Genomic DNA, 23,752 nt, shown 5'->3' on the forward strand with positions numbered 1-23,752 from the left:
TAGCAGGGGATTTTTGGCTCAAAAGAGCGTTATTTTTGGCAGGGCATGGTAGCTCATGCCTGTAATCCCAACACTTTGGGAGACGGAGACAGGAGGATGGCTTAGGTTTAGGGGTTTGAAACCAGATTGGGCAACATAGTGAGACCTTGTCTCTATTAAAATACAAAACAAATAAACAAAAAATTCAGGAGTGGTGGCACACACCTGTAGTCCCAGTTGCTTGGGAGGCTAGGGCGGGAGGATTGCCTGAGCCAGGGAGATTGAGGCTGCATTGAGCTATGGTCACACCACTGCACTCTATCCTAGATGACGGAGTAAAACTATCTTAAAAAAAAACAAAAATAACAAAAATAACATTTTATTTAAGAGCACGGAAAGCAGTGAACTAACTACACACTGCTGAGCCACAGTTTGTTGTTGTTTAAATACGTCTGAGTGGCAGAACTTGACCAAGTTAAGTTATTAGAGTAAAAATAAAATTGTACCGAGAGTCACTGGGATATTCTGTGGACTGTAAATATGGTGGTAATAGCCTATAATTAACTGTCATCAACTTTAGATATTATTGACTTAAAATTTTTGTCAGAATTTCACCCCGTCGTTTCACAAGCAGTCCATAAACATTCTCGGGGTTCATTTTAGATCAAAGATCATTAAAAAACTGAACTAGCCACAAACTTCCTGTGCCTAACTACATCTTCAAAAGTGGACACTCTAAGGAAAACTATGTTGTTATGTTCAGAAATAAGTTTGTGCTTTTAATTAATGAGTATGTTTTCCCTCCTTCAGGTGAAAGGAAAAATTTTGGAAAAGCAAAACACTGAAGAGGCATAGTATTGCTCCTATAACTTGGAACTGGAGAGGAGGCAAGATGCTGGCATAGCTGTTGAACTGGGAACCTGCTATGCCAACATATTGCCATCTTTCCTGTCTGACAGCAGCCATAGCCACCTGCATGCCTGTCCTTCGTGTATTGCTATGTACCTGAGCCCTTCCTTGGATGTGGATTTCCATGACATGGCCTTTCTCACCTCCCTGACCTCCTGTCCTGCTATGCATTGAGTCCTACCATGAATTCACTCCATGCTAGCCACATTGGCCTGTAAGGCTGTTCCTTGGACACACCTAGGATGTTCTTGCCTCTTAGCTTTCCTTTCATTCATCATTTGGACCTCAATGAGGACATCATCTCCTCAGAGAAGCCTTCTGTAACCATGCTATCTAAAACACTCCAACACTCCAAACACCTTTTATCCCATTATTCTGATAATGATTTTTCAGAAACATTGATGCTCCCTGAAACATACTTGTTTACTTGCTTAGTGTCTTTTCTCTCATACTACCGTATAAGCTTCTTGAGGGTCAGGGAGCTTGTTAGGAATAACCACTGTATCCTTAGAGTATGACACATAGTAGGCCCTCAATACATATTTTTGAAACTCTACCCTGATGCAAAAGAGATGTATAATAATTATATTTTTCACATTACAAATGTCTTTGTTGAAACCCCTGGCACATAACTAATAACAAAGAAACAGATAATGTTGAGTTTTGGCCTGCAAACCTAACTCTTTAAAGCAGTCACAGTAAATGTGTCATTGGGTCCACAGACTCATGGAAGTCAGCATAGTTTAGTAAGAAAAGCATGAGCTTCAAAATAAAACATGTTCAGATATCATCACTGATGTGTTCTTTTTTTTTTTTTAATTGTACTTTAGGTTCTAGGGTACATGTGCAGATCATGCAGGATTGTTGCATAGGTACACACATGGCAATGTGGTTTGCTGCCTCCATCCCCCCATCACCGACATCTTGAATTTCTCCCCATGTTATCCCTCATGGACCTCCCCACCCCCTCACTGTCCCTCCCTTGGCTCCCCACCAACAGACCCCAGTGTGTGACACTCCCCTCCCTGTGTCCATGTGTTCTCATTTTTCAACACCCGCCTGTGAGTGAGAACCTGCAGTGTTTGATTTTCTGTTCTTGTGTCAGTTTGCTGAGAATGATGGTTTCCAGATTCATCCATGTCCCTACAAAGGACACAAACTCATCATTTTTTATGGTTACATAGTATTCCATGATGTATATGTGCCACAATTTCCTTGTCTATCATCAGTGGGCATTTGGGTTGGTTCCAGGCCTTTGCTATTGTAAACAGTGCCGATACGAACATACCTGTGCATGTGTCTTTATAAAAGAATAGATTTATAATCCTTTGGCTATATACCCAGTAATGGGATTGCTGGGTCAAATAGAATTTCTATTTCTAGGTCCTTGAGGAATTGCCACACCATCTTCCACAATGATTGAACCAGTTTACACTCTCACCAACAGTGTAAAAGTGTTCCTATTTCTCCACATCCTCTCCAGCATCTATTGTCTCCAGATTTTGTAATGATCACTATTCTAACTGGCATGAGGTGGTATCTCAATGTGGTTTTGATTTGCATTTCTCTAATAATCAGTGATGATGAGCATTTTTTCGTATGTTTGTTGGCCTCATATATGTCTTCTTTTGAAAAGTGTCTCTTCATATCCTTCACCCACTTTTGGATGGGTTTGTTTGTTTTTTTCTTGTAAATCTGTTTTAGTTCTTTGTAGATTCTGGATATTAGCCCTTTGTCAGATGGGTAGATTGCAAAATTTTTTTTCCCATTCTTTTGGTTGCTGGATCACTCTTACGATTGTTTCTTTTGCTCTGCAGAAGCTCTGGAGTTTAATTAGGTCCCATTTGTCTATTTTGGCTTTTGTTGCCAATGCTTTTGGTGTTTTAGTCATGAAGTCCTTGCCTATGCCTATGTCCTGAATGGTTTTGCCTAGATTTTCTTCTAGGGTTTTTATGGTGTTAGGTCTTCTGTTTAAGTATTTAATCCATCTGGAGTTAATTTTAGTGTAAGGTGTCAGGAAGGGGTCCAGTTTCTGCTTTCTGCACACTGCTAGCCAGTTTTCCCAACACCACTTCTTAAACAGGGACTCCTTTCCCCATTGCTTGTTTTTGTGAGGTTTGTCAAAGATCAGATTGTTGTAGATGTGTGGCATCGCCTCTAGGGCCTCTGCTCTGTTCCTTTGGTCTGTATCTCTGTTTTTATACCAGTATCATGCTGTTTTGATTACTGTAGGCTTGTAGTATAGTTTGAAATCAGGTAGCATGATGCCTCCAGCATTTTGCTTAGGGTTGTCTTGGCTATGTGGGCTCTCTTTTGGTTCCATATGAAGTTTAGGGTGGTTTTTTCCAGTTCTGTGAAGAAGGCCATTCGTAGCTTGATGGGGATAGCGTTGAATCTATAAATACTTTGGGCAGTATGGCCATTTTCACGATATTGATTCTTCCCAACCATGAGCATGGAATGTTTTTCCATCTGTTTGTGTCCTCTCTTACTTCCTTCAGCAGTGGTTTGTAGTTGTCCTTGAAGAGGTCCTTCACATCCTATGTTAGTTATATTCCTAGGTATTTCATTCTCTTTGTAGCAATTGTGAATGGGAGTTTGCTCAAGATTTGACTCTCTGTTAGTCTGTTATTGGTGTATAGAAATGCTTATGATTTCTGCACATTGATTTTGTATCCTGAGACTTTACTGAAGTTGCTTGTCACTTTCAGGAGATTTTGGGTGAAGATGATAGGGTCTTCTAAATATACAATCATGTCGTCTGCAAATACAGACAACTTGACTTCCTCTTTTCCTAATTGAATACCATTTATTTTTTTTCTTGCATGATTGCTCTGGCTAGAACTTCCAATAGTATATTGAATAGGAGTGGTGAGAGAGGGCATCCTTGTCTAGTGCCAGATTTCAAAGGGAATGCTTCCAGTTTTTGCCCATTCAGTATGATATTGACTGTAGGTTTGTTGTAAATCACTTTTATTATTTTGAGATACGTTCCTTCAATACCTAGTTTATTGAGAGTTTTTAACATTAAGGCTGTTGAATTTTGTCAAAGGCCTTCTCTGCATCTGTTGAGATAATCATTTGGTTTTTGTCTTTGGTTCTGGTTATGTGGTGGATTATGTTTATAGACTTGCGTATGTTGAACCAGCCTTGCATCCCCAGGATGAAGTGTACCTGATCGTGATGGATAAGCTTTTTAATATGCAGTTGCAGTCGGTTTGCCACTATTTTATTGAAGATTTTTGCATCTTTGTTCATCATGGATATTGGCCTGAAGTTTTCTTTTCTTGTTGAATCTCTGCTGGGTTTTGGTATCAGGATGATGTTGGTCTCATAAAATGATTTGGGAAGGATTCCCTCTTTTTGTATTGTTTGGAATAATTTCAGAAGGAACAGTACCATCTCCTCTTTGTCTGTCTGGTAGAATTCAGCTGTGAACCTGTCTGGACCTGGACTTTTTTTGGTTGATAGGGTATTAATTGCTGCCTCAACTTCAGCCCTTGTAATTGGTCTGTTCAAGGTTTCAACTTCTTCCTGGTTTAGGCTTGGAAGGATGCACGTGTCCAGGAATTTATCCATTTCTTCCAGGTTTACTAGTTTATGTGCATAGAGTTGTTTGTAGTAATCGTAATTTGTATTTCTGTGGAGTCAGTGGTGATATCCCCTTTATTGTTTTTTATTGCATCTATTTGATTCTTCTCCCTTTTGTTTTTTATTAATCTGGCTAGTGGTCTATTTTGCTGATCTTTTCAGAAAACCAGCTCCTGGATTTATTGATTTTTGAAGGGTGTTTTTGTGTGTCTATCTCCTTCAGTTCTGATCTCATCATAGTTATTTCTTGTCTTCTGCTAGCTTTTGAGTTTTTTTTTTATCTTGTTCCTCTAGCTCTTTCAATTTTGATGATAGGGTGTCAATTTTAGATCTTTCCTCACTTCTCTGGTGGGCATTTATTGCTATAAATTTCCCTCTAGACACTGCTTTAAATGTGTCCCAGAGATTCTAGTACGTTGTGTCTTCATTCTCGTTGGTTTCAAAGAACATCTTTATTTCTGCCTTCATTTCATTGTTTATCCAGTCAACATTCAGGAGCCAGTTGTTCCGTTTCCATGAAGTTGTGTGTGGTTTTGAGTTAGTTTCTTAATCCTGCTTTCTAATTTGATTGCGCTGTGGTCTGAGAGACAGTTATGATTTCTGTTCTTTTGCATTTGCTGAGGAGTGATTTACTTCCCATTATGTGGTCAGTTTTAGAGTAGATGCCATGCAGTGCTGAGAAGAATGTATATTCTGTGGATTTGGGGTGGATATTTTTGTAGATGTCTATAAGGTCTGCTTGGTCCAGATCTGAGTTCAAGTTCTGGATATCCTTGTTAATTTTCTGTCTCGTTGATCTAATAATATTGACAGTGGAGTGTTAACATCTCCCACTATTATTGTGTGGGAGTCTAAGCCTCTTTGTAGGTCATTAAGAATTTGCTCTATATACCTGGGTGCTCCTGTATTGCGTGTGTATATATTTAGGATCGCTAGTTCTTCTTGATGCATTGATCCTTTTACCATTATGTAATGCCCTTCTTTGTCTCTTTTGATCTTTGTTGGTTTAAAGTCATCAGAGACTAGGATTGCAACTCCTGCTTTGTTTTATTCTCCATTTGCTTGATAAATCTTCCTCTATCCCTTTATTTTGAGCCTATTTGTGTCCTGGCACCTGACATGGGTTTCCTGAATACAGCACACTGATGGGTTTTGACTTTGTATCCAATTTGCCAGTCTGTGTCTTTTGATTGGGGCATTTAGTCCATTTACATTTAAGGTTAATACTGTTATGTGTGAATTTGATCCTGCCATTTTGATGCTAGCTGGATGTTTTGCCTGTTAGTTGACACATTTTCTTCATTGTGTTGATGGTCTTTAACTAAATTTGGTATATTTTTGAAGTGGCTGGTACTGGTTGTTCCTCTCTTTGTTTAGTTCTTCTTTCAGGAGCTCTTGTAAGGCAGGCCTAGTGGTGATGAAATCTATCAGCAATTGCTTGTTGTCCATAAAGGATTTTCTTTCTCCTTTGCTTATGAAGCTTAGTTTGGCTGGATATAAAATTCTAGGTTGAAAGTTCTTTTGTTTAAGGTTGTTGAATATTGGCCCCCACTCTCTTCTGGCTTGTAGCGTTTCTGCTGAGAGATCCACTGTGAGTCTGATGGGCCTCCCTTTGTGGGTAAACTGACCTTTCTCTCTGGCTGCCCTTAGCATTTTTTCCTTCATTTCAACCCCGGTGAGTCTGACGATTATGTGCCTTGGAGTTGCTCTTCTTGAGGAGTATCTTTCTGGTGTTCTCTGTATTTCCTGGACTTGAATGTTCATCTGCCTTGCTTGGTTGGAAAAGTTCTCCTGGATAATAGCCTAAAGAATGTTTTCCAGCTTGGATTCATTCTCTCCATCACGTTCAGATACACCTATCAAATGTAGATAGGTCTTTTCACATAATCCCATATTTCTTGGAGGCTTTGTTCTTTTCTTTTTACTCTTTTTTCTCTAATCTTGCCTTCTCGTTTTATTTCATTGAGTTGATCTTCAGTCTCTGATATCCTTTCTTCTGCATGGTCAATTTGGCTATTGAAACTTATGTATGCTTCACGAAGTTCTCATGCTGTGTTTTTCAGCTTCATCAAGTTGTTTATAGTCTTCTCTAAGTTGTTTATTTTAGTTAGCATCTCATAACCTTTTTTTCTAGGTTCTTAGTTTCTTTGCATTGGGTTAGCACATGTTCTTTTAGCTCTGAGAAGTTTGTTATTACCCACCTTCTGAAGCCTGTTTCTGTCAGTTCATCAGATTCATTCTCCATCCATCTTTGATCCCTAGCTGGTGAGGAGTTGTGATCCTTTGGAGGAGGAGAGGCGTTCTGGTTTTTGGTGTTTTCATCCTTTTTGCATTGGCTTCTTCCCATCTTAGTGGTTTTATCTACCTGTGGTCTTTGTAGTTGGTGACTTTCAGATGGGATCTCTGAATGGAAGTCCTTTTTGTTGATGTTGAAGCTATTTCTTTCTGCTTCTTAGTTTTCCTTCTAACAGTCAGGCCCCTCTGCTGCAGGACCACTGGAGGTCCACTCCAGACCCTGCTCGCCTGGGGATCACCCATGGGGGCTGCAGAACAGCAATGGTGGCCGTGGGTTTCTTCCTCTGCTGTCCTCGTCCCAGAAGCTTACCCACCAGATATCGGCCTGAGCTCTCCTTTATGAGGTGTCTCTTTGGGCATATCTGGGTCAGGGTGTTGCTTGAGGAGACAGTCTGTCCCTTATAAGAGCTCAAGTGCTGTGCTGGGAGCTCCACTGTTCCATGCAGAGGTGCTGGGCTGGTACCTTTAAGTCTGCTGCAGCTGTACTCATAACTGCCTTTTTTCCTAGGTGCTCTGTCCTAGGAAGGTCGGCTTTATTTATAAGTTCCTGTTGTGCTGCTGCCTTTTTTCATAGATGCGCTGCGCCACACGGAGTAGTCTAGTAGTCACAGTCTGCCAGCAGAGGTGTTGCTGAGCTGCCGCAGGCCCTGCCCAGCTGCTGTGTGAACTGCCTCGGTAGTGGCGGACTGCCTCGGTAGTGGGAAACTCCCTTCCCCACACTGAGCTGGATGGTCCTGGGTCCAGCTGTGCTTGCTGCGAAACTCTCAATCCAGAGCGTTTCAGATCGCTTGTTTTGTGGGGGTGGTACCCGCTGAGCCAGATCACCTGGCTCCCTGTCTCAGCCCCCTCCCTTTCAGTTGAATGGGCGGCTCTGTCTCCCAGGCATTCCAGGCGCCAGTTGAAATGGCTGCCCAGACTTGTGTGAGTTTCAGTGCTCTGACATGGCACTGGCTGAAACCACTGTGCTGAAAACTCATGGTGCTTTTTGGCCCCAGGAATCTCGTGGTCTTTGGGCAGTGAAAACTTGTTTGGAAATGTGGTGAGCACTCACCCTCTGCGCTGTTCTTGCTGGGAGCTGCACTCTGGAGCTGTTCCTATTCGGCCATCTTGGATCTCCCCCCATCACTGATGTGTTCTTAAGTCGTTTAATCTCTGGGCCACAGTTTACACAAATGTAAAATGAGAATACTACTACTGACCCCATAGGATCCTTGAGATAAGGAAATAAAGTACTTTAGTCAGATGGTTCTTATCATCTTATGTCTAAAAATTTAGTGTCTCTAAAATTCTTGACATATGCATACTAGTAGACACTCAACGAATTTAATTATTTCACTACTAAGAAAAAAGCTTTCTTTAGTTAGAGACAAGGTGTTTTACGTGAAATGCATGGGAATCCTATGCCAGAACTATACTACGTGTGGAATTCTTTGTAAAGACATAGAAATCTGGAGAGACCGAGGAGTTAATTGTCAAGGATTTCAAATTCTTCTCCTGGTTAGTTCACATTCCTCATCTTCCTTTGTTTCTGGAGTTACTCATTATCTGTAGATTTCTTTTAAAATTGGTTTTTACACATTCACTTTAAAGAGTAAGAATGTTCAATAAATATGATTGTATTTTAATGTTTGATAAATACTGTTTGATGCTTATGTTTTGAGCATTGAAGTTTTAATAAAAAGAATTGCTTTTAATAAATAAAATTTCTTGTTAATTTTAATGCTTTTCCAAGAAATAAAATGGCAATCACTATTCTCAGTTGTCATTATTTATTATTACTGAGGTTATTAAAACATACAGAAAGATGACATTATAACATCATTTTATGCCTCTTAGAGTATATTAAACTAAGCTGCTAATTTAACAAAAATGTATAACACAGAAGTGTGGAAATTTAAATCTGCAATGTTTATAAGCATCTGTTTGTATAAGGATAATTGATTTAAATGCATCATTTGAAAGTCAATATGACAATTAAGTACCGTAAGTAGTATTAGGTACTTTCCTAATCTAAAGTGTCTGTAGATTTATTGTTTCAATCTTGTTGGCTTCTATATTTACCACCTTGTTTTGTTCTTTTTAATTTTTGAGGTTACTAGCTAGAAATGAACATACAGAACAATAGCCACTAACCCTAGAGGATTAGAAAGATCACATTATACCATTATTTCATGCCTTTTTTTGAGTATATTAATCTCAGTGAGGACATCATCTCCTCAGAGAAGGCTTCTGTATCCATGCTATCTAAGATCCTCAGCACTCCGGTCACCCTTTATCCCATTACTCTGGTAATGTTTTTTCAGAAGCATTGGTGCTCCCTGAAACTTATTTGTTTACTTGCTTAGTGTTGTTTCTCACATACTACCATATAAGCTTCTTGAGGGTCAGGGACCTTGTTAGGGAAAACCACTGTATCCTTAGAGTGTGACACATAGGCTCTCAGTACATATTTTTGAAACTCTACTCTGATGCAAAAGAGATGTCAAATACTTATATTTTTCACATTGCAAATGTGTCTGGTGAAACCCCTGGCACAAAATTTTACTTTAACAAAAATGTGTAGCCCAAAAGTGAGGTAGTTTTAGTCTACAACTTTTATAAGCATCTCTTTATATAAGGATAATTCATTTAAAGACATCGTTGTACAAGCTGATCTTGCCTATGAAGACTTTCAAGAACTCACAAAACAGCTCTAGCTGAAAATTGAGATTCATAGTGCCTTATTCATTCTTTATCTTGATAGTAAAGATAATTTGTTGCAGAGTCAATTGGCCAGGACATACAGTTTTATTACAAGAACTGGTTTATTTATTTATTTTACCTATGACTTAATTTTAAAAACTTGTTTCATGAGTTTATTTGGGCTTTTTTTGCCTTTTGCAGAGTTCCATGTACCCTCACCTACATCAGTTACAGAAATATCCAGTGACTTCTTGATCTCAGCGTCGTTGTTGAGTGGGTTCCATGTGTGGAAATGAACATTGCTTGCCAAGTGCAATCCTCCGCATCTGAATGTGTTTTACTCTAATTACTAAACACCTGAAGCTTCTTTTTTGATTCCAAGTGAACAGTGTTTGCGGAGAGAAACCCAAATCCCTAAAACTTAGGAACATCAGTGTAAGAGACTAAAAAATTAATATTCTAAAGTGTCCAATAACTTCTCGAAGTCAGTGGTTTTTAAACTTCATTGTTGTATTGTCAATCACCTAAAGAGCTTGTTTAAAAATGCAGATTCCCAAACCATTCCCTAGACATTCTGATTTAATACATCTTGGCTGAGACAAGAATCTTCATTTTTAATTAGCATCCTCCTATTGATTCTCATCCAGCTTGACAAAGAACTATAGTTTGATGCTGGGCGGGGTGGCTCATGTCTGTAATCTCGACACTTTGGGAGGCGAGACAGGTGGATTACCTGAGGTCAGGAGTTTGAGACCAGCCTGGCAGACATGGTGAAATCCTTGTCTCAACTAAAAATACAAAAATTATCCAGGTACATTGGCATGTGCCTGTAATCTTAGCTACTTGGGAGGCTGAGGCAGGAGAATCACTTGAGCCAGGGGAGGTTGGGGTAAGCTGAGATCACACCACTGCACTTCAGCCTGGGTGACAGAGCAAGACTCCAGCTTAAAAACAAACAACAACAAAAACTATACTGTCCTTAGTCAGAGGGCAGATTTTAAAAAATCTTGTACAATTCTCAATATAGAACTTGGTCATGGTCGTGAATGCAGCCTGCTTTCCCACTGTATCTGTCTGTGCTTATGGAAAACCGGAACAAGGCTTTGTAATTGTGCTTCATACTCTGAGGTTTCTTACCTAAACAGCCTTATAACTATACACAGGAGCACTCACTGAACCATGTATGAGGTGATGGTGATATGTTTCTGCAGAGTTTTTAACTTCAATGATTTTTTTCTCCATTGGCTCATATTATAATTTTAAAGATGTTTTACTTTTTTTTAATGATTGACTTGATGTTGACCCAAAAACGCTTTAACTCTAAATATTCTTCCTTCTCTGGGATTTCTGTCAAGTTGTAAATGATAGATGAGCTCCTTTGGGCTACAGACTAGGTCTAATTATGCAGAAGGGGAATTTTCAAAATTTTTGGGACTCTTACTGTGATAAGTCTTTCTGTAAACTAAAGGATCATAAATTGAGCTATTTCTTATTCTTGCAGATTTAAAAAATTGAGATATCTTTTCCTTTATGAGGTAGTGTGATGTAGTAGAGTGTCAGAATGAAATGCACAAAGATCTGGGTCCTAGTCCTAGTTCTGCCATTTTCTAGCCCTGTACATGAATTGGGACAGATCATTTAATCTGTTTTATTATTTGTAAATTGGGGGTAATAGGAGAGTTTATATCGTATATTAGAAAGAAAAGAGGGGAAGCAAAATACAGCTGTGAAAACTAAGTATGTAAGCACATTGGAAGACAATTTATTTAAAAATGTGTCTTTTTAAAGTAATTGTATTTAAATTTATTTCCATGTCCTACTGCTTTGTGTTGTTTTTGTCTAACTTAAATGTGAGAAACAACAGTCTGGGTAGAAGGTAGATAACCTTTGTTCTCAGCCAAACTGAATCACTTATTTGCTAATTAATTCCAGTCAAAAACAGAAGAAATGTGGTATTTTAGTTTAATCTTGAGGAAAGGTCCTGCTTCTCTTACTCTATTTAAAAGCCTAGAAATAAAATGATAATTATTCTGTGACTCATATTGGCTTGTTATGAAATTCAAATCAGGTAAAGTATATAAAATTGCTTTGAGAATGGTAAGAAGCTATACAAATAAAAGTTCTAAGATATGGTTTATAAATTCTTCTCAACCCTCCCTCTTTCATCCCTACCAAAGTTTGCTTTTGAAATAATTAAAATTTTTAAAAAATTAAAATATTTTATTCTAAGCCTGGCTATGCTGTTTTAATTTATAGTATTTTAACCGTTTTCCATTATATTTGTGGCAGCTGGAATGATAGATTTGTGTGTTGAGACCATGTCCTTTCAGCTATCTCATCTAGGAATGCAGAAGCAGAAATGTGGGCAGGCTGAGAGGATCCACTACAATGGATTTCCTATTGAATTAACACTTGTCTTAAAACCACATTAAAGCCAGGAACAGTGGCACACACTTATTATCCCAGCTACTCAGGAGGCTGGGGCGGGAGGATGGCTGCCTCCCAGGAATTTAGGCCAGCCTGAGTAACGTAGCAAGACCCTGTCCTGTAAAACAAACAAAATAAACCATTAAAACCAAAATACTTTCAGTTTTCACTGAAACTTAGATGATATTCTTATTTCTTTATAAATATTTTGTGTATTTATTTAATAATATATATTAGAAAAATACACAGTATCTTCTTTTAAAAGTAAATTTGTTTTAATGTTTAAAAAATTAATTCAAATAAGACATTAAGACATTTATAGTCAAGGAAATATGACAAAAATTGTGAAAGTGGTGCCCAAGTAGCCAAACTTCAGGAAATCTAATAGGAGTGTGGGTAAGCAAGATCCTTCTGCCGTGTAGCTGGGGAAGACTTTATAGAGAACACGTGCACATCCTGCATCCTGCAGGATTGTTGCATAAGTACAAAAAAAAAAAAATAGAGAACACATTAGATGTTACCTAAGGTTTCTTGAATGCATGGTTCAGTTTCAGAAGTATGGTTAGGTATTATTCTTAGATGAAGAATATTAGTTTAAAGTGAGTTAGGGTTTTGCCCATGAACTACATATATGGTCATGTATTTTTACTGTTAAGAACTACTAGTATTTCCCAGATGTAAAGACTGTACTTCTTATGTCCTTAAGAGTAAAGCCCAGTTGGTAAATGATAAGAAAGTTCATTATAAGTTCATTAGTCAATCTGAGTATTTGAGTAAGTATCAGGGCAAGTGTATTTTTTTTTTTTTGAAGATATTGCCAATTAGTGGCAGTTTACACACTCAGAGCAGGCACGTAATCTGCATGTATCCAACAAAAGCAGAAGCCCTTAAATAGTCTAGAAAACCTTCAGATTCTCAGTTTATATCAGTGAGTAACTGGGAGTATTTGCCTTACAATGCTTACATAATGCCATATGACATGCAAATTAGAAAAATGTCAATAAAGATAATTTGCTAAGTTTAGGAGTCAAAATCTAGAAGTCCAAAAAGATCCATAGTGAGGAGAATCATCAAGCATGCATGAGGAAACAAACTGGGATGGCATTACAAGAAAATGATGTAGTTACTTGGAAGCAAGCCACCTTTGTGGTTTGCATTCTTTGGAAATATGTTCTATCTAATTGCTTAGCTTTGCAAAAAGAAAAAAAAAAAAAAAAAAAAAAAAAAAAATGAGTGATTTGACTTGCTGATTCCAAATTACTACCTGACCACAGAAAGTTTTTATAGAAGAGCATTCATGGAATTTGTGTGATCCAGAGTGATCTCTACCTGTGTTTTCATAAAAAAAAAATTTGGGTGAGTTATTGCTGGATGGTGGAGAAACAGAGGTTATCTTGGGAAGGAGATCTAGGTCTAATGTACTTGAAAGAAGAATCGGTACTTAAGAATGAAAAAGAAGTAAAAACGAAGCAAATGTGGTGGTAAGGTCACAAATGGAATAATAAGAGAAAGTCCATATATTAAAATTGAAGTGTTAGAGTCTATAGATGAATATTTTGCTAAAGGTAATACATTCAAAATTGTTACATAGTGCTTATAATTATTTTGAATTAGGTAACTCTTTTTTGCATCACTACCTGAGCTGAATGTAAAAGTTCTATCAATTTTATTAGAAGCACAGAAAACCTTTTTCTGACTTCCTGTTCCACGACCTAGATTTTTTTCAGTTATTTATTCATCATTCAATATTTTTTAAGCACCTCCCATGTGCCATAGTTAGTCAGTATATTTCCATGACTTGCAGTCTAAGATAATCAAGTCATTTCAAGTTTGATTATTTTGGGGAATGATGTGTCTGTGTGTGTGTGTGTGTGTGTGTGTGTGTGTGTGTGTGTGTGTATGGAAACATAACAAAGACACCTAATTTAGACAGGAAGTGGTAAAGGAAAACCAATTTAAGGAAGAAATATTATTGAAGTTGAGGCAAGAAGAAAAAGAGGTGGGGGCAGGGGAAGAATATCCCAGACAGCGTATGTGAGAGCCCTGAAGCTAGAAATTTTGGCACATCAACACCTGACATGTCTGGAATGTTGAGAACAGTGAGGAAAGGAGGAAACAGGGTATGTGATACAGGGATGGGGCCCAACAGAGGTCTCCTGTGCTTTGTTAAAAGTACAGGTAATATCATAAGAGAGATGAGGGGCCGTTAAAGGATTTAATGTTACTGCCTTATAAAACAAAACTTTTTTTCTTGGATAGTCACGTTCTCTCTGCTGGTTTATTCACTTCTGCTCTCTCATGTATCTAAAAATTAAACTTCCTTGGATGCTGTCACTCTTCATTACTGGCCCATGCTTCACATTCTCTTTGTGCCCTAACTTCTAGCAAAAAGAGCTAATATTTATTGCCTCTGTTTCTTCATGACCCCTTGCAGTCTATCCTCTGTTCTCAGATTGTAACTGCTGCTTCCAAAGGTGAGGTGTTCACGACTGAATAGTCATCGAACCCAGCAGTCATTCACATTGTTGACCATTAGTTCCCTCAAGGCTCCCATTTTGATGTCCATGACACCACTCTTATTCATCACATTTCTAACAACTGTCTCTCAGTCTTCTCTCTGACTAGTCACAGAATTCACTCCTCCTTTTAAAGCATATTTTCAATAGTTTTCCAATCTTAAATCTTGATTTCTCATTCTTCCTAGGGCAGCTGTATCTACCACTTGGTTTTCAGCTCTTACAAACACTGAAGATCTCCCACCTACCTTTTTTAGTCCAGACTTCTCTGCTTTATTCCAGTTTTGCATTTGCTAGCTGCTTTTTAAATCCCCTCAAATGGTTGTGCCTTTGGTACCACAAACCCAATCCTTAGGAAACCAGAAACGCACTGCAATCTAAATTGCTTCTCCTCTTATCTTGGTTAAAATCTTTGCCACTCATTCACATTGGGAACCTGAATGTTACCTTTTATTTTTTTCTTACCTATACTCACACCTCCTCCCCATCTAATCATGTGTCAAATCCTGTTGATTACATCTCAGCAGTGTCTCTCAAGTACAGTCACTGCTTCCCATTACTGCTGCCATTGCCTTTGTTCATACCCAGCTCACAAGCAGCCAGCTTAAAATATTCTAATTCATCTCCCAGCCTCTATTTCCTGCCCTTCTCCCAGTCTGAACCTGTTTTCCATGTTTGCTAGAGTTCTCCTCCTAAAACATACAGTTGATGATCTTTGTGTCTTGCTGATTTACTAAATAAAGTCGTTAACTCCTTGACTTTTAGTGTGCTCCACATGTTTGCACCAAACCATCTTTTCTCTTGCATCTCCCAGGTGCCCTAAACAAAGCAGACAGTTTAAAAAATCTAACACACGTTCACATCTTCATTCCATTTTGTGTATTTTTCCATGTTTCTCTTTTTACTGAAAAACTACCCATCCTATAATGCCCCGTGAGAATGACAATTTCTTTGATAAAATATTCCCTGATCCTCTTAAATTAATTGCTTTTTCCTATGTATCCCAAAAGCATTTTTGTATGTGATTCAATCATATAAAGCATTTGTTTATGTAGAACATCATTGTGCATCTCCCATGTGTGAAGGGCAGAATTTATTCTTCAGATTATTTGTGGTTGAGTGAGAAAAAAGAGCTCCTCCTCAAAGTATTGTCTGAAGATAGAGTGCATGTCTTCTTTATATATTTATATTTTCACAGTACCTAGTACAAAACCTTGCACATATAACACATTTGATGAATATCTGTCATAGCAATTATCAATTGTTTTGTTTTATATACAAAGTACTTCCAAGGAGTCAGCTTGTAAGGTGTAAACACACACACACATACACACACACACAAAATGCAGCAGTCGCTTTTAATAAATGACACATTTCTCTGCTCAGGCTTTCTAGGAGTGCTTTATTACATAAACTACTCTGGTTAGCTCTATTTTATTAATTGGATGCCTGCCCTGGCTACCTAGAGGAGAAGGGGTTCAGTGTAAGAATCCATAAGACCTGGGACCAGATGATGTCAGGAACCAAAGCAGCTTTAAGGGTCTGCTCTTTTCCTCTCTGTCATTTTCTTTATGACTATTGCCCAATGCTTCCCTGCTCCCCTCTGAGAGTCTTTTTCACTTTATCCTTTCTTACTTATTTTTATCTTACCAATAGGCTTGTCTTAGAATCATATGGGTACAATCACCTGTCTCTACATCATGAGCTTTCAGCTTCACCTCCCACTGTTAATTGTAGCAGAGTCTTTATCTATCCCAGTTCCAGTTCCCAAGAGAAAACCTGATGGGCCCAGTTCTCCTTTTGGACCAGACCTCATTATAGGTTTCTTACATAGGCAGCCCTTCGGTCATATATACCACCTCTGGTCCAACCGCCTCCAGCCTGCTACAAAATGTGGCTGACTCAGTCATAGGAATTATAAATGGGGAATTTCCTCTTTGTAAGGGATGTGAGCCTTTTCTGCCTACACTTAACCAAATGCCATCACTGGATAGAAGTATTTTGATATCCAAGTAAGCTTAAAAATTTTAAAATATTTTCCTACTTTCGTATTTAACGAACTTCCACAAACACTAAAATAGTTGTATTGATTTTAAAAGTTATGACACCAATTCTTGATTTTCTCTTTTTCATAATGTATTTTGTCCTTCAAACCACATACTTAAAAGATTTAGGATTGCTAATGTTCAAAAAACTCTTAAACTTTAAAGATTTTTTTTTCCTCTCTTCTTCCTCACATTTTCTAGATGGAGCCCACATAAATTCCCAATACTTCGTGTTTGCCCTCTCTTTTACCATCCCTTATTTTATTGCTTCCAATAATTTTAGAGGAACTGTGGAGAAGATGTGAAGCTGAGTCTGTCTCTTCACTTTGTGCTCTACTTTAGGTCAAGTTCTCTTGACACTTACACCACAAATGGATTTTATTTTCAGTGATTTGCTGAGTAAAGAAGTTAGACAAGCCATGAAAATAAAAGGAATTTTTCTAGATTAAAGTCATCCAGTCTAACAGTCTATGAAATTTCCAAGATTTTTCAACTTTGATTTTATTCCTCAATTATATAATACCATATATCTCAGTAAATCATTTTATAGCTATAGCATGAATATCCTGTTTCTAATTTAATCTCATCTTTTGCTTTCCTTCTTGTGCTCCTGAAAATAGCCTTTTATGGCTTAGGCAGAATCAAAGTTTAGCATTCATTTACCCTAGCCTTCTTTATTTTTTAAAACATTAATGGACTGTTTTTAAAAGTAGTAATCAAGAAGCATGCTGATAATGCAAAGTCTTCCATGGCATTTATCTTGCCTTTAGCTAATATTTGTAATTCTTTGTTAATATGTTTTGGTATGTGTGTTTTTTTTTCTGCAGCTCTTAGGACATGGCAAAATGACAAGTGAATCTAAAAACTAGCAACTTATTGTTCTTCTCAGGAAAGCCAAGAAAAACTATGTAATGCAACATTAAAACCAATCTCTAAGTAATCAAATTTGAAATATCTAGGTTTCAGTGCTATCACTGGTAGGCACTCAGTAAATATTTGTTAAAATGATTGACAGAATTTTTATTAAGTGAATATAATTTATGATCATTTCAAACCCTTACAATCTAGATTTCAAAGGCAAAGTAAGTACCTAAAGATCAAGTTCCTTTTTGGAGAAACAAGGTGCAACTAATGATGACACTGACTTCCAGAAAAGTCTCAGAGTTAATTGTGTATCACTCACTAGAGCTTCATCCTTTGAAAAGACAGCCAACGACAGTCCACATTGACTTTCATGTAATGCCCTACATTTCCATGGACCACATCCAGTGTCCCCATTTCTGTTTGAGACCCAGGGGAAGCACACTTGGCCTCCTTTCTCTTTATTTCACAGCTTGAAATTACCCATCTGCCAATAGATCAATAGTCTTAGTCTATTGTCCTCTAACTTCTTTAAGGGAAAGAACATCTAGGAGTCAATGGTGCTTTTAACAGAACATGATGAATTATTGCTATGACAACCTTAATTGTGTATTATAGGCAAATCAGATACTACCTTGAGAAGACAAGATAAATCATTGTCTGCACTAATGGTCTAAGACAAATTTATGAGATAAAATGCTTGTGATTTAGAAAGCTCTATCCATTAACTTGTGTATGAATTGGAAAATGCCTGCTGTTACTTAATTTTAGCAGAAAATCACCAACTTCAACTTGCAAAATATTTGTTCCTTTAAATCTGAGAACCAATGATCTTAGTGATTTACCTCCTGATAATTAAATAAAATGACAGATTAGTCTATTATAAAGTCTAATGTAAAATTGTTTAGACTTTCAGAAGGTTTATCACCGATTTTTTAAAGAAAATGTTTGTGTCTGTATTTATATCTCAAACAATTATAAAAGGCTTTTTACCTATTTTCTCTCTTTTAATGCCCTTGACTTCCTACTATGCACATAAATACATTTTCTTTTCACATCAGTGTGTGATTTTCTAGTTATAACCAGATATATTAATGAGAAATGGACATGAATTAGAAATGGAAAAGTTCAATTTTGCTAATCTAAACTTAAACATTATAGTGTTCAGTCTTACATTTAAGAAAAGAATCACTGTTTTTTACTGTCTGGGATGGTAATGTGAATGTCAAAATAATGTGGAGTTATGATTCAAAATTACACCCTTTTAAAAGTCCATGTGATGCAACCTCAGTCTTGAAGTACCACAATACTTGGTATCTAGGTACTCAATCCAAAATAATAGCTGTCTGGCAACTATTTCATAGTGTCTGTTTTCTGCCTTCTTTACCAGAATTTGTTTTCTTTAAAATGATTTTTTTCTGTTTGGTACATAAATATGTATGCTGATGGTTCAGAAAGAAAAAACAATTCTGAGGGCCTCAGAAACTGCTGTGATTAAACCATTTTGAAAATTATCAGTGCACCTCCAGCCAGGAGTTGATTCATTTCAGGGAGATCTTAATCTTGTCCTGACCTTAAGAATAGATGAGATGAGTAGGAAGAAGCCTAGCTTATATTCCCAAGGCAAATGAATGGTTTCATTATATGACCTGACTGTATCTACAGCACAGTCGCAGTGACAAAGAGAACATTTGTTTCTGTGTGTTAAAATGTTTTTTAAGAACCTTTATTTCGGCCCCAAACAGAAGAACTGTTGAACTGTCACCACACAGGATGCTTATCAAAGACACTGACATCTTTCCAGCCTGCTCCATCTGTGCCCCAATTGCTGCCTGTTGTTGGGTATGTGTTACCACTTCCAAGCCATCTTCTCTTGAATTTCAAGAGAAGCCACTCTGAGCAGCAGTCTTTCAGTTTCATGACTTTAGAATAACCTCTTTCATTTTGCATTTATATGTGGCCGAAAGTGGCTCAGATTGGGTTTCCCCAGCTTCCTAGGTTAGTCAAAGTGAAGTTTGACACTGAGAGATGGGGTCAAGCTAGGGTGCCCTCAGGAAGTTAATCACGAAGATAAATTGGCCCAATATTTAAGTGTAATTAAGCCCAGAAAAAATTGAAATTGTATTTAAGTATATCTGTTTAACACCCTCCCTCTTTGTACTCCAGGCACACCAGTTTTAGTCTTTATAATGAGCTTTACAGATCTAATATTACACTCTTAATTAATATTTTATAAGCAGAAATGTCTTAGTTTTAGTTGATTTATTTAGAAAGCACCTTGTTTGATACAGCAATTCTTATCTTAGCCTACAAGAGTGTTTTTACCTGGCATTTGGATGAACTTGGCTTTCTGGTATAGCAGTCTATAGGTCATTTGGATAGCCTCCCATCTGGTCTTTTGATACCACTTGCACCAATCTCAGCATTTCCTGTAACCAGTTTAGGCCATAGCCTTCACACATCCTTTCAGTCCTGGCTGTTGATTGTGCCAAGAAAAACGTGTAACCACGTAGACTTCGTTGCTCAGCAAACTCATTAATCTTTGGACCAGGTCAGGCACCAGTCTTCATATCTGATTTCTGGTAGTTACACAAGGTAAGCAGTATTGATTTTAGACACCTCTGTCATTTGGTAATTGCTTAGAGCCGAAAAATGTAGGCCAGATTAAGAAGGCAAAGGGCAAAGGTTCCAATTTTTTAATATTATATTCTAGTTTATTTTTCTCTTTGCTCTTCCAAGGAATGAAGTCAACTGAGTTCTTTCTCAAAACTCAGATTAATGAATTCCAAATGTGACAAAAACCCTGTGTGGTTACAATGACTTCTCTGGTGTTTGTCTCTTTTAATCTCTTAAATATTTCTTCAGGAAAGGAAGAAATGACAAGTCTAAACTGAAGAATTTGACATCAGAGGCCCAGTGGAATGGAATCTTAGTTCGGTTTTCACAAAAGGAGGATTTATTGGTACTGAGAGATAAATATGAGTTTGGGGGCTGGTACAGGACTTCAAAGGGTCAGGGAACAAAAAAATATTAAATTACTAATGTCTTTACTAGGCAATTTGTACATGCTATCTTATTTAATCCTTTTAATTGTTATGCAAAGCAATTATCAGCATTCCTTTTTTACAGAAATGGAGCCTTACTAAAGTTAACTCTCTCCCCAAGCACTGTACATTTGGTAGGCTCAACTTCAGAGCCAGTATTATCTTAGTGTAAAACATTGACACTTCCTGTACATTGTTTGTTCCAAGGAGAAAACAAGAATATTAATACTGAGGTAAAGTTGACTTGCTATATTTCCTAAATTATATTGTCAGATCCTTTTCTGTGATGATTTCCACCTAGAATGTCTATTAACTTTTTTAGGTCAAAGAAGCAGTATTCATTAAGACTTTGCATGCTATTCTGAGAAAAATATGTTCACTGGTATCATCTGACCCATGCAGGATGAACCCCCTACATGCACACACACACACACACACACCACCACCACCACCACCACCACCACCAATACCACTACCACCATAACTTTTCCTGAGCCTGGGTCAGGTCTTCTAATCAGCAATATTTATTTAGTTTCTTGAACATACATGAGAATTTTAGGGTTCTTCTGTATCAGCTGTTGAAAAAGATTTGTGTGTCTATGTGCCAAGCAACGTGATAATACTTTCTTACCTGTGATATCAATTATTTTTTTTATGAAGTAGGCCTTTCTATGTTGATTTAACAGATGAAGGAATAAACTCAAAGATTTGAGTTCAATGAATTCAAAGATTCATGCAGGTTTACCTAGTTGATAAGTTACAGAGCTAGAATTTGAGCCTATGTCTATCTTGATTCTAAAACTGTTCTTTTCCTTGTGTCATGGACTTTTGCCCCTTTACTCATGGTCCCTGTGTTTGGGTGATATGTATGCTTCTGTTGTTAGCTGTGGCTTTTTACAGAGCACCATACAATTGAATGCACCATGAAAAACAATAATACCTTAGAGTCACATGGAGTTGACTTTTAATTCTGTTTACTACCAGTTGTCTTTGTTGTGTTTGGCTATCCAATGACCTTTTCAGATACTGTATTTTTCATCTTGAACTTTTCTTTTTTTCCAGTTTTCATTTATTTTTATACTTGATTTCTTTTATATCTTTGAATATTTGGAGTCTATTTATGATAGCTATTTTAACATCTTTGCTAATTCTATCATCTTGTTTATTTTTGATTAATTAATTTTTCTCCTGATTATAGGTTATGTATTCTTATTTCCTACATCTGGTAGCTTTTTAAATGAATGCCAGTCATTGTGATTGTATGTTTTTGTGTGATGGATATTGTATTTCTTTAGAGAGTGTTGGACTTTGTTCTAGTAGGCAGCTATGGTAATTGTGGATTAGTGTGATTCTTTAAAGTATTGTTTTTATGTTCTTTTAAGACAGGTCTGGAGTAGTCTTTAGGGCTAATTTAGCCTCACATTTAAGTTTTAGCCCTTTTAGAGTCTTTTGCCCTGTGGATAGTGGGAACTTGAACAGTTTTCAGTCTTGAATGTGTGCTTAAGTTGTTTGGGTTAAAGCTCCCCAGTAATTACTCTTTCTTTCGAGGTTATACTTGCTGGGTCTTTTGGGGCTTTTCCCAGTGTATGTACACATTAGCATTTAACAAAGACTCAAGGGGATGCTTATAAAAATTTTTTAGAACTCTTTCTCTGGGTAGCTCCCATCTTTGGGGTACTCCGTCTTGCAAATTTTAGATGTTTTGGCTTCCTCAAACTCTTATCTCTATCTCCTGAACTCATAGAAATTGCTCAGAAAGGGTCCTTCTACCTGCAACACAGTCTATAAATTGGCCCCCAGGCAAAAAACCTCATTTGTTTCCCATCTCTCAGGGATCACAGTCTTGGACTGGCTATTCTTCAAAGACTGAAAATATTTTGTCTAGTTTTTAAATTATTTATAGAAGTAAAATAATTCTTGACCCTGTCAGTCCCTCATGACCAGAAGTAGAAATCCCAACTATGTTTGGAAATGTTCACTTCTCTAAATCATAGGTTACTTTTATTTTAATTTTTTAAAGGATCTTATTATCATAAGACCTGCCTCCCAAGAATATAATAAAGATTAGAAATAATATTACATTTATCCTCTCAGTAATGCATATAACATTTGGATTTAATATGTCAGTAGCTAAATTTCCTTATTTGTGCAATGAAGATAATAATACTTCATAGGGTAATTTTGTGGATTAAATAAATGATTAATAATATTTGTGAATTATTTAGACAAATGCCTAGCACATAGTAAGGGCTTTAAGTGTCAATTAAATAATTTTGGACAGCCAAGGGTTTGTTGTCTACTCCCAGAAATAAAACAATCTCATGGTTAATCAACAGTGAACACACCTAGAGTTAGAGAACATGCAAAGTGGCTCCTAAGTTCTCTTAACGAGATGCTTTTCAGTCCACAGAGATCTATCTGAGATGGTTGTCCAGGGTTTCATATCTCTCATCTCCTCCCCTTCATTTTCCCTCTGTCTTAACCTCTCCTCCCTTTCCTGCTCATGTTTTTGGTTCACTCTTGGCCACATGATGAAATATTCTTAGGATCGTGATGATCATACTTGCCTACATTTTTTTAGAGTGTTTGTATACCTTTTAACATTTATCTTTAAGAAGCTTAGGTTTTAAAATTTTGTCTCAATGGATCATCTATAGGGTAAAATTTTCTCTTGATATCTAGGCCACTTCTTGTAACTTTGATGTGTTGATATGCTAACAGAGTCTCTATTGCTTTACTATATTTTACCAGAGAATTCTGCTGAGAAGAGGGAAAGAAAAGAATTAGATGATGGAGACCAAATACATAAAGCTCTTCAAGAAGTATCTTATACATAATATATTCTCATTAAGTAGATGATGCTGTACATCTAACAGTGTCACTTGTGTGTTAAATATTACATTGTGTGTAAAGTGTTAAGACTAAAGACTAATATTAAGACTTAAACATGAGCAGAGAGTTTGGGGAGGACTACATTGCCCCTGAATTTGATCAACTATGTACAATTCAAACTTACATGTTGTAGATTGTGGGGTCTAATATTTCTACAACTCTCTTACCAATATCCTAGAATCCCTTATTTCGTTGTCATTCAGTTGACTCTCACCTGCCAAAGTCCCAACCTTGGATGGACTGTGGACATTCTATGCTTATTTAAATCAAGGCAAATTGGTGCCACTATCAATTTAGGTTCATCAGTCTATGTAAGCAGATACTCAGTATTGCTCTCCTGTCTTTGCCAGCTTTCCCTCATATTCTTGCTATCACAACCCTGAATTTTGCCCCCTCCCTTCAAGCTTAGAACACTTCTTTCTCCTCTATTGAATAAGTTCATTTATTCATTCAATACTTATTGAATATTTATTGGGTGCCTACAGTGTTTTGGGCTAGGAATGTAGTGTGC

Source organism: Aotus nancymaae, unplaced genomic scaffold, assembly GCF_030222135.1.
Source record: "Aotus nancymaae isolate 86718 unplaced genomic scaffold, 86718_ANA_hifiasm-v0.15.2.pri h1tg000003l, whole genome shotgun sequence".
NCBI classification, from domain to species: Eukaryota; Metazoa; Chordata; class Mammalia; order Primates; family Aotidae; genus Aotus; species Aotus nancymaae.